Below are 12089 nucleotides of genomic sequence, written 5' to 3'. Positions count from 1 at the left end.
CATCCATCCATCCACCCACTCATCCACCCACTCATCCATCCACTCATCCATCCATCCATCCATCCATCCACCCACCCACTCATCCATCCACTCATCCACCCACTCATCCATCCATCCATCTATCTGCCCACCCACTCATCCACCCACTTATCCATCCACTCATCCATCCACTCATCCATCCATCCACTCATCCACCCACTCATCCACCCACTCATCCATTCACTCATCCATCCACTCATCCACCCACTCATCCATCCATCCTGAGCTGCTTGGTCTGGTCTGTTCTAGTGTCTAGCACTGGGCAGCCTGAGTGAAGACACCCAGTCCAAACCCATTTTCCATGCATTCCATCCATCCATCCATTCACCCACCTATCCATCCACCTTCCTTCCTCCCTTTCTGTCTTCATCCCTCCCTCCCTCCTTTCTTCCTTCCTTTTTCCTTCCTTCCTTCCCTTCTCTCTTTTTTCTCTTCTTTCTTTTCCTTCCTTCTTTTCTCTCTCTCTCTTTCTCTTCTTTCCCTTCCTTCTTTTTTCCTTCCTTCCTTCCTTCCTTCCTTCCTTCCTTCCTTCCTTCCATTCTTCCCTCCTTCCCTGCTCTGAAAAACCACCACTCTTTCTGTCTGGTTGTTATTGGTCCATCCTCTGACTCATCCAGCCAGCCATTTATCCGTCTTACAGTCTCTCTCATCTACCTATTGGTCTTCTCAAAACACATCTCTCTGCCTGTCAATTGGTCTGTCTATCCATCCACCCACCTACTCTCTTACCAGCTTCCCACTCATCCATCCATCTCTGCACCCCACTTCCCACTGATCTGCCAAACCACTTATCAGCCTGTCCGTTGGTTCATCTACTCATCCGTGGGACATTTATAGAGGCCTATCCCGTATGCTCAGCATTGTAGTAACAGCGGCCAATGATAGTAAAAACGACCAATCACAGGACATTTGTTTTATGTCAGGCACCTTACTACGTTCTCACATCAGCCTATCCTCATTTGACAAATGAGGAGAAAATGCTAAACGACTTTTAATAGACAGTTGTCAGACTGCTTGATTCTAACAGTGACTTTATAAAGTAGATACAATCGCCATTTTGCAAGTAGAGGCTGCCTGAAGTCACAGCACTCCCGAATGGCGGGCAGGATGTGGGCCCAGGTATTCCGACTCAAGTTCGGCTCTCTCCCTCTGACCGCCACGGCCTGAGCTCTGGCATGGGCACCAGTAGACCTGATTTCCAGCCCGGGCTCCCGCCATCCTAGGATGTGACTGAGCATATCAAGTCAGGCTTGGGGCCCCCATTTTCTTGTCTGGGGGTTGGAGGAGTAGCTTTTGAAAGGCCAGGATCCCTACGGCTCTTCCTTCGCTTCTTCCTCTGCCTCCCCATGAAGAGCCATGAGCGCCCAGGAGAGGAGCTGGGCTAGGGGAGCTCTGAGTCTCTGACCTTGGACGTGGCCTGGCCCCATGTGGACCCCCTCTGACTCCTTCCCTCACTCAACATATCTTCACTGAATGTGCACCACAGTCCCGAGCCCTGGGGACACCATTTCTTACCATGGCTTCAGGGCTAAGTAACACTCAGCCAAGGAGAAGAGGACAAGCACCCCCCACCAGGAGAAGAAAGTCATGTCTGCCCACCAGCTTGTCTGGGACCTCAGCATTTCCCTTGGTTTTCTCATCTGTGCAATGGGCTAATAAAGCCTACCTCAGAGGATCAAATGAAGAAACGTACATGTGGACCTGCTCAGCATACCTTCTCCTCGCCCTTCCTTAGGAAATAATGGGCTGGCTAGAGCCGAGGTTCCCCAGGGGAACTGGAGGATGGACTTCTGGAGCAGAGGCCCCATGGAATTGCATGCAGTGTTTGTTGTGTGTATGTGTGCGTGCGTGTGTGTGAAATCTTCCACCAGGAAAGTCTGTATCCTTCATCACATCCTCCGGGGGTCCATGCCCCGTTTTTCATGATTATAAAAATGATTGAGTGCTGACTCAGTACAGTGCTAGGTTCTTAGTACTCCTTGCCTCATTTAATCCTCAGCAGACAGCAGACCAAATGAATAGTGATGGAGCCCCAGGATCCCAAAGCCTCATTGTCCGGAGTTACATCCTGGCTCCATCACTTCCCAGCTGTGTGCCCTTCGGCAGGTTAGCTAACCACTCTGTGCATCGGTTTCCTCGGCACTAAATAAGGTTGACGATAGTCTCTGCTTCCGAGGGCTGCTTAGAGGATGACACACGAGTGCAGAGCTTAGAGCCATGCCTGTCACCGAGCGGTGCTCTGTAAACAGGATCTGTTAAAGTAGATGAGGAAACGCAGGCTTGGGGAGGTGAAGACACTCATACAGGGTTAACCATTGAGGGGAGGCTGGGACTCGGATGCAAGCGGTCTGACATTGGAACCCCTGACTCAACAGACCTGCCCTATGTATGTTCTCTAAAGGACCCTGACCTCGGCCCATCCTTGCCCCAGTTCTGGCATGCAAGCCTCAAGGCTTTATTCCTGTCCGAGCCAGGCAAAGTAGCGGGGCTGGCCTGGGTGGTCTCCGAGATTCCCTGCCATTTCTGGCACTGGAGGCTTCTCTGGGGGAGTCCCAGTCTGAGGGCCACGGACCCAGTAGGTGACATGCCTCCAGAGAAGCTGCAGAGAGCAGGAACATGTGAGAGGCCCGGAACATGTGTGCAGCCCCTGCCCCCCAACCCCCAGCCACCCACGAGGTGCAGCTCCCAAGTCTCCTCCGCACAGCCTCCAGGGGGAGGCACCCCCTGTGGGTGCTGCCCGATCCCAGTGCCACGTGACGCCAGTGGGTGGTGTGGGAGGGAGGAGGAGATGAGCTCCCCCGCTGACTGACAGCTCTCCCTCTGGAGAAGGCAGGGGGGCCCCCGAAGTGGCGGTCTTTGGCACCAGATGGCTTTTAACAGACTAGAACACAGAGATGCACTTCACTGGGGCATTTGTCTTCATTCCCTAGGCCTCACTTTGCTCATCCACAAAATGGGGACAGTGGCTCCTTCCGCGTGGGGCTGTGGTGAACGCGACAGTGGAAGAAGCCCCAGCCCCTAGCAGGTTCCTGATACTCCCTGCTCCTTCCCATCCCTGCTCCCCTCTGAAGGGTGAGAGGGACTCAGGCCTGAGACAGGAAGTGGCCTCCTTCAGCATCTTGTCAGAGGGACAGGAGTTTAGCTGTGGCCAAGGCTGGGGGCTTGGAGTGGACTGCGGTGGCCTGTGTGGGGGAAGAAATCCTGGTTTCTTGTCATCGGGACGGCTGCTCAGCTCCACAGCTCTGCACCTGCCTGAACTCGATGACAGGACTCTCAGCCCACTGCAAGCCTTGATCTGTCCCTTTCTCGGCTGGGTCTCTCAGACCTGCACCAGCTTTAACACCCTGTGAGCTGGGCGGTATCGCAAAGCCTCCAGAGCTCGGGGGATCCCCTGGGCAAAAACAGGGGCCGGGGAGGGTGGAGTCTGGTGGAGTCTGGGGAGGCTTCTCCACGTTTGTTGCGGGACGCAGACAGATACCTGTCCATATTTGTTGAACTGCATGTTCGCTCATTCAATCCGTCCTTTGACAAATACCTGTGAGTACCTACTATGTGCCAGGTTCTAGGCGCTGGGGGTACAGCCATGAGCAAGACCACTGCTTTATTCCGGTGGGGACAGTCAGACTCCAGATAGCAGATAATGATGACTGCTGTGGAGGAATAGAAAGCAGGGGAAGGAGATAACTGGGCTGCTCGTGAGGTGGGAGGCTCAGAGGAAGCCTCTTCCAGGGGAGACCCGTGAGAGGACCCCGAAAGATGCAGCGGGGAGCCACGTGGACAATCAGGGCCAATACATGCTGGCAGGAGGGCATGGTGCACGCAAAGCCCAGGGCTGTAGCTGTGTGCTATGCTTGAGAACTAGCACGAAGGCACTGGGGCGGGCATGCATGGAACCACGTGGGGTCAGAGACAAAAAGGTGGGCGTAGGGGATTGCAGAAAACCTGGCTCAGCATCCTGGGCTTCTGGCGCTGGGGAGGGGACCCGAAGGCCATCTTGCTTTTGGAGCTGGGGAGAGGGGGCATTCTTTGGGATCACTCTTCTGAGACCCCTGGCCCCAAAGGCAGTAACAACTCGAACTTAGCAGATGGACAAGAACACACTCAAAATTCTGTGTGTGGCTGGGCGTGGTGACTCACACCTGTAATCCCCGTACTTTGGGAGGCCAAGGTGGGTGGATCACTTGAGGTCAGGAGTTTGAGACCCTGGCCAACATGGCGAAACCCCATGTCTACTGAAAATATGCAAAATTAGTCAGGTGTGGTGGCATGTACCTGTAATCCCAGTTACTTGGGAGGCTGAGGCAGAAGAATGGCTTGAATCCGGGAGGTAGAGGTTGCAGGAAGCCGAGATCGCACCATTGCACTCCAGCCCGGGTGACAGAGCAAGACTGTCTCAAAAAAAAAAAAAAGAAAAGAAATTCTGCATTCAAGGAGCCCTAAGCCAATAAGAGGTCCTCTGGCCCAGCCCCCTCTGTTCACACAGCCCATGTTGAAGATGAAGAAAGTGAGGTTCAGAGAGGAGAACCAGCCTCCTGAGGACACCCGGCCCCACGGCATGGCTGAATCCAGGGCACGCGCTTCCTGCTTTGGCGCACCGCAGCTCCTCTTCCAAACGATGTTTGTGAAAATTAGTCTCAGTAAAGACAGCTAAGGAGGATGGATTGGGGATGTTTTTAGCTGCCTGTAAGCCAGATAAAAGGTTCTGTTGTTGCAAAAATGCTCTTTTTGGGTATGCTATAAGCATCCGTTAATTTCAGAAATTATCCAGCCTCACTAAGTAGAAATGATGGGTGGCTTTTTGAATTTGGGATGAAGACGGGTTTTTTTTTTAAACGTTGTTGATGGTGGTTTATTTATGACAGACTCTTTTCTTACCCTGAGTGTAATAGCTTAAATTTCAATGAGGCAGGGAGTATTTCTTTTTTCATCTATGAAGGCTTGACAGAGTAGGTACCCTATTAACAGTTACTGAAAAGGAGTCTTTTTTCTGAATGGCTACTCAGAAAACTACAGTTGTGCAATCCTCTATATTCACATGTAGGTGGGTAGACAGATAGTAAGATGAATGAATGAATGAATGGATGGATGGGTGAATGAATGAATTGGAGCCCAGCAAGGCGTGACTTCGAGTTACAAGTAGCCAGGAACCACCAGTTTGAGGTCTCTGATTAAAGTAAGGAGAGAGAAGTAGTCTTTTAAGGGGAAGATCACAAGGTGAGGAAACAGCTGAAAAGTTGACAACAGAAATTCCTAATTTGGGTCCCTGCACTCTGAATAACGCCAGCACCTACTCCAGACCTAAGCTGCAGGCACAGCAAAGCTAGAGGGGCTTGCATTCATTTTTGCCAGGTTATGCTGTATAAGAAACAACCTCAATCTCGGTTTCTTGCTGCAATAAATCTTTATTTGTCCCCCACGCCGTGTGCCAATGGCAAGGGGATATGCGGCCGCAGCTCTAGTCCAGGCTGTGATCAGAGTCACGCCTGCTCCACGTGTCTGTCAGCGTCTCTCAGCCCAGGGCCCAGGGCGGGAGGGCACAGGGGTGGGAGGAGCTCACAACACCTCTCACAGCCTCCACCGGAATCTGTCACGCTGTCACATAGGCCTACATTTTGGGGGATGTTAAAGTCACATAGTCCAGTCCACATCCATGGGCAGAGCTGGGGATGAATATTTGCTAAACAAAGATGCAATCTCCTACCAGGATTTAGGGAACTGTGAGTCCAGCGGAGTGAAACTGTTCTCAGAAGGGCCTTGGGGTCCCTGGGGCCTTTCCAGCCACCTTGGGCCACAAGGAAAGACGGGAAGAAAGGAGTCCAAATGGACAGAACTCCAAGACCGCCACCTCCGCTTTGTCTGTTGGGTTGCCATGTATGTTTTCACCTAAAAGCTGCTTTAAAAATAAAAATAATAAAATAAAACCAGTGGCCTGATATTAACACCATTCTCTCGTGTTACAGAGCTGAAGATCAAGACCTCAAAAGGAGATAGGGACGGATAAGCCTATGATAGGTCTATCTGATCAGTGGCAGAGCTGGGACCTGTACCCAGCAGGAGCGCTTTTCATAGGGCACCCCTGGTCAATACGTATTCACATAGTCAGTCAACAACCATTTGCCACCCAACAACCTCTGTGCACAATTTTGGCAATCAGAGCATTCTCGCCATCCATTCTGTATCTTGACAACCTAATTTGTGCTTGAGTCATTTGTGCATGCAACAAATATTTTCTGAGGGCCTCCTATATGTCAGGCCGTGCTATAGATGCTGGGGATAGTTATTTATTTATTTATATATTTATTTATTTATTTTTGAGACTGAGTCTCACTCCGTTGCCCAGGCTGGAGCGCAGTGGTGCAATCTCGGCTCACTGCAACCTCCACTTCCCGGCTTCAAGCGATTCTCCTGCCTCAGCCTCCCAAGTAGCTGGGATCACAGGTGCACGCCACCACGCCTGGCTAATTTTTGTATTTTTTTTAGAGACGGGTTTCAACATGTTGGTCAGCTGGTCTCGAACTCCCAACCTCAGGTGATCCACCTGCCTCGGCCTCCCAAAGTGCTGGGATTATAGGCACATGCCACCACGTCCGGCCGGCACTGGGGATATTGCAGTGAACAAAACCAGTGAGCTATGAGATTTACATTCTAAGGGAGACACAAATGATAAATAAAATTTTTATTTCATATATATGTAATGCAGTAGGTGCTATGAAGAAGAAGAGCAGAGAGAGGGGGTAAAGAATGCCCAGGGTTTCATTTTGGATAGAGTAGCTAAGAAGTCCTCTTTGAATAGACAGGATTTAAGCAGAGGTGTGGGGGAAGTGACCTATGAAGCCGTGCGTGCATTTGGAAGAAAAGGCAGTGGGCAAAGCAGGTACCAAGGCCCTGAGGCCGCCTGGACCTGTGAGCTGGAGGCACAGCAGGAAGGTCTGGGTTGAGGAGGAGCAGATGAGGCCAGAGCTATGCCGGTGCCTCGGAGGCCTGGGGAAGGAACTTGGGTTTGTTGCTGGGCGAAGTGGGAAGCCTTTGGAAGGTCTGGCTCCCAGGGAGGTGTGACCTGCCTTGGATGTGTGAAGCATCAAGAACAGGGAGACCCAAGAAGCGGGCTGCAGCCACGTGCTGGCGGTGGGTTGCTGGTGGCTCAGGGATTGGGAGCTGCTTTCAGCATGCAGGTGGGACAGTCGTACCCTGACTCCACTCCACAGAGGGCAGACTCTTAGAGGGCCAAGGACAGTCCTGGGGATGGCGGCCCGTTGCTGTTCCACTTGCATGTGATGCAGCCAGGGTAGCAGCAGCAAAGCTAAGGCTCAGAGGGGCCAGCACCAGCCAGGAGGCAGGGTAGTGCCCACCCCAGCAGCAACGGACAGCGGAATGGTGCAGTCTCTCTGAGAAGGTGCCAAGGCCCTGAGCGCACTCCTCGGCTGGAACCCTGCCCTTGGCTGCTGGCTGGGATGCAGATGCCTCCCAGGAGCACTGGATGACGAGCTGCTGACGCTCAGGACCCAGCTGCACGGCCACCGAATTCCTCCCTGACCTTCCTCCTTTCTGTCAATCTCCCTGCTCCACTTCTCCCTTGTGAAATTAAATGAGGTCCTTGGAGGGTGGGTATTCTTTTCCCTATCTTATTTTTGCTCAGTTGAACCATCCCTTCCCCAGGAAGCCTCGCCAGGTGCCCTCCACTGAGAGCCAGCTCCACTGTGCCCTGATAGCCCTTGCTCGTCTTGTGATGGTCCCTTTACCTGAGTGGTTATTTGGCATCTGTCCTACTCCATGATAAGCTCCCCAGGAGCTGTCTTTCACTTGGTGAGCTGGAGGCTCCCCATTGCCTCCCAGACTCCAGTTAATCCCAGATACACAGCAGCACAGTGGATGTGAGTCCCTGCCTTGGGGTGTCTCAGGTCCTGCCTCCAGGTTCAGGACCTGACAGGCAGAACAGAGCCAACTGTCTTGAGATTAGGGGGTGCAGAGCTGAAGGCCCCATTCCTGAGCATTCCAAGCCACCCTGCCCCTAGCCAGGAGGGATCAGAGTGCCGCAGGTGCACCTGGCTGCTGTCACTCACCCTCCACGTGCCTGGTCTCCATGAGGTGTTCAGCGTTTCAGAGAACTCAAGGCAAAGACGCGACAGAGCAGTCAGCGGTCCCCCAGCGGACCACAAGGAAGTCTGCAACCCATCCTCAGTGCACCCCACCGCAGCTCAGTGTTCTTGGGGGATGTCATTTTGAGTTGTAGCTCTGACCTCATCTCAGGTTCAGGGTTTTGTCTCTGGCACTTTGCAGCCAGTAGGTAGGAAGGGTCCAGGCATAGTGTGATGCTCTTTGTGGAAGAAAAAAATAAATAAATAAACGTTTGGCCAATGACGTGCAGGTCTCTGTGAGCCTGGGTCCACTGGCTAGGGAGGAAGAGGAGTTGGCAAGAGTGGGAGAATCAAACCTTTCCTGGAAACACCAAGGCTAAGATGGATATCAGGGTCTGCTTCAAGCATCTTGGTTTATAATTGGGGAAACTGAGGCATTGGGAGACAGGAGAGACCAGAATTAGACTATGCAACTCAGCGGCTCCCGGTTCCTGACCCACAGAAATGTGTGAGCAAATAAAGATTTATCGTTGTTTTAAGCTACTAAGTTTTGGGGCAATTTGTGACGCAGCCCTAGGAGACTAATATAATCACCCACTAATATAATCATCCTGCCAAGTTTGGCTCAGAAGGCCTTTGGCTGCATCTCAAAATCAGAGTGATCCCTAAAGCATGAAGATGTGTGCTCACAGAGGCTTTGAGAAAGGATGTCATCCAATGTGGATGATTGCTCGGTCTCATGGGGACTTCGGAGTTGATCCTGAGGTAATGGGGACAACAGGGGAGCAGAGAGAGAGATGGACACAGCCAGGGGAGGGGCTGCAGAGAACCCAGATCTGAGAGTAGGGGCCTCGGGTGGGCCCTGCCTCTGTCGCTTGCTAGCCACACGTCTCTGATGAGTGACTCAGCTCCCTGGACCCAGGTTCATGTTTGTCTAATACTCAGCTGACAGTGCCATTGTGAGGTTGACTGTCTGTTCCCTCAATAGCAGCCAGAAGGATCTTGTTAAATTGCAAATCCGATCATGTCATTCCCGTGCTTAAAACCTGTTAGTGGCCATCACATTGCCCTGATAAGGCGCAAGGCTAAGCCCCCCCGTCACCTTTCCTGAAACCCCTCCCACCTTTCCCCCACACAGCTCCCTCCCACTTGCCAACTGCCCCTCCCCCTCTAGATCACCTGGAGTGGGAAGCCGCCTGACTGCTTCAGCTGCTCTGTATGGCTCTCATCATTGCCAGTGTGTTTGTGCGATAAACTACAAATGTCTGCCTCCCCTGTGGGTCAGTAAGAGCCACAGGGGCGGGGCACCTCGGTCTCATTCCTGGCTATGGGCACAACATGGGGATATCATAAGAGCATAAGTGCTTGTGTGGAATGAATGAATGAATGAATGAGCACACAAAGCGTGCCTAGTACTATGCAAATATTTATTCGTGTCCACCCCTCCCTCCCCTAATTCCACTCAGGCAGCAGGAGCTCCATGGGGACTCAAGACTCAGGCCAAATAAACCTTACCGGTGTAAATGCTTACAGATGTACTGATTTCGATTGTTTCTTAACTTTGGCTGAGAAATGAACTTACCTGCAAAGTTTTCCAAAATGCAGATGCCTGAATCCCACCCTCAGAGATCGTGGTGCACAGATTGAGAATGCGCCAGACATTGGGGTGACTAAAAATCCTCCAGGCCAAGCCTCAGAGCCACTGTCCTGGGCAGTGAGGAGGCTGGCGGCCTGGCATAGCCCTTCTAGCGTGGGAACTGAGACCGTCTCATGATCTAGGACTATTGGGTTAGAAACAATGATAGAAATGTGCCAGACGCTGTAGGAAGAACTTCCCTTAATTCACTCAGGTAATCCTCAGAAGAGTCCTACGAAGAAGATAGTATAATTATCCCTATTTCACAGTTGGGGAGACTGAGGCATGGAGCTATCAAGTCACTTGCCCATAGTTACCAAGGTGGCAAAGCCAGGATTTGAATCCTCAGTAGTCTAGCTTCAGGATCTGCCTGTTCATCCGCTGCCCTAACTGATGGAGAGGGACTGTGGAGAGGTACCCACTACCTGTTCTCATCCTAAAGATTGCTTTCCCATCCTCTGAGGGGTTGCGAGGGTGGGGCTGCTGCCTCTACGGTGTCCGTTCTGAGGGGATGTGCCTCAAGGCACCAGTGGGGCCCAGATTGACAGGCTCAGCCCATCCATTTCGGGCTGAGCTCCTCAGACATCGAAAGTCTTCCCCTGGTACCATTGTCAGCCTTAGGAAGAGACAGGTCGCTATGGAAACCTCTGGACTGTACAGATATACAACCAGCTGTCATCAAGGAAATCTTTTCACGGTTCCACTTGGCGCTCTGCTGTGAGGCAGCTGAGGGTCCTCCTGCTAATCAGGTCCCCTGTCTGGACATGATGTCAGGTTAACTCTCACCGCTCAGCGGCAGCCTGGGTACACCCTCCCTGCGACCCACCTGCCACACAGAGACAGCCTTTCCAGCCCTCCCGTGGGAAGGCACATTGGTGGGGGAGGTCTGCTGATGATTGATGTGTGGGGTTGAGTCTTTAATTAAAGCATTCATCATGTGTCAGTCAGCAGAAAAGAAAGTTCAACTCCCTGCCAGGGTCTGTATCCTGATCATCATTTCTAGAGCCGTTTTCCGTGAGGGGGAGCGTGACCTTGTCTAAAAGCTGCGCTGAGATCTTTTCCAGACTTTTCCAATCTGCTTCTGAGCTCTGCATAGGACAGTGTGGTGTCAGTCTGCAGACCTGGCTATGGGACCACACACTCTGACAGTCGGTGCTGGGCTTACCTTTAATGATCAGCAGATCTGTGCTTCTCAACCCTGGCACCCTGTTGGTATCGCCCGGGCAGCTTTTTTTAAATATCCACTTCTGGGCCTCACCCCCATCCAATTAAAATCTGAGTGGCATCCAGGCCAGGGTGCTTTGTAAAAACTCTGCCTGTGCTTCTGAGTGCAGCCAGGTCTGAGGACAAATCCAACCCACTCTTTGTACAGATGGGGAAACTGAGGCTTCAGGAGGAGAAGGGATGTGCCCTAGGCGTCCAGGTAGTGAGGCACTTGGAGTGTGTAGAATCAGATCTTCTCCATCCCTCTGACCATCCTCAGCTCCAAAGGTGGAAGAGGTGAGGAAATGGCTCAGAAAGGGGAGGTGGGTGGCAGCAGGGGCCTAGAATCAAAGAGAAAGAGGGGACACGAGCTGCTGTCATCACTGTCCCAGCCAGGGGAGTGGAAAACAGTGCAGGAGAGCCAGACCTCAGCCTCATGACACCTTTTAGTTTTTGTTTTGTTTTGTTTTGAGATGGCGTTTCATTCTTGTCACCCAGGCTGGAGTGTAGGTAGTGTCACGATCTCGGCTTACCTCAACCTCTGCCTCCCAGGTTCAGGTGATTCTCCTGCCTCAGTTTCCCTGGTAGGTGGGACTACAGGCACACCCATCAAATTTTTTGTATTTTTAGTAGAGATGAGGTTTCACCAGGTTAGCTAGGATGGTCTCGATCTCCTGATCTTGTGATCTGCCCGCCTCGGCCTCCCAAAGTGCTGGGATTACAGGCATGAGCCACTGAGCCTGGCCCCCATTACAAATTTTTAAAAACTGTGGAAGAGTGACATAACTTTCTTTTTTTTTTTTTTTTTTTGAGATGGAGTCTTGCTCTTTCGCCCAGGCTAGAGTGCAATGGCACGGTCTTGGCTCACTGCAACCTCTGCCTCCCGGGTTCAAGCGATTCTCCTGCCTCAGCCTCCCAACCAGCTGTGATTACAGGCTCGTGCCACCACACCCAGCTAATTTTTCTATTTTTAGTAGAGATGGGGTTTCACCATGTTGGCCAGGTTGGTCTCAAACTCCTGACCTCATGGTCAGCCTGCCTTAGGCTCCCAAAGTGCTGGGATTATAGGCGTGAGCCACCATGCCTGGCCTGAGTGACACAACTTTCTAGTAAAGGTATACTCACAGGCCAGCAGC

Source organism: Cebus imitator, unplaced genomic scaffold (assembly GCF_001604975.1).
Source record: "Cebus imitator isolate Cc_AM_T3 unplaced genomic scaffold, Cebus_imitator-1.0 Scaffold317, whole genome shotgun sequence".
Lineage (NCBI taxonomy): Eukaryota > Metazoa > Chordata > Mammalia > Primates > Cebidae > Cebus > Cebus imitator.
The sequence above is the reverse complement of the archived record's forward strand: the minus strand, read 5'-3'. Positions refer to the sequence as shown.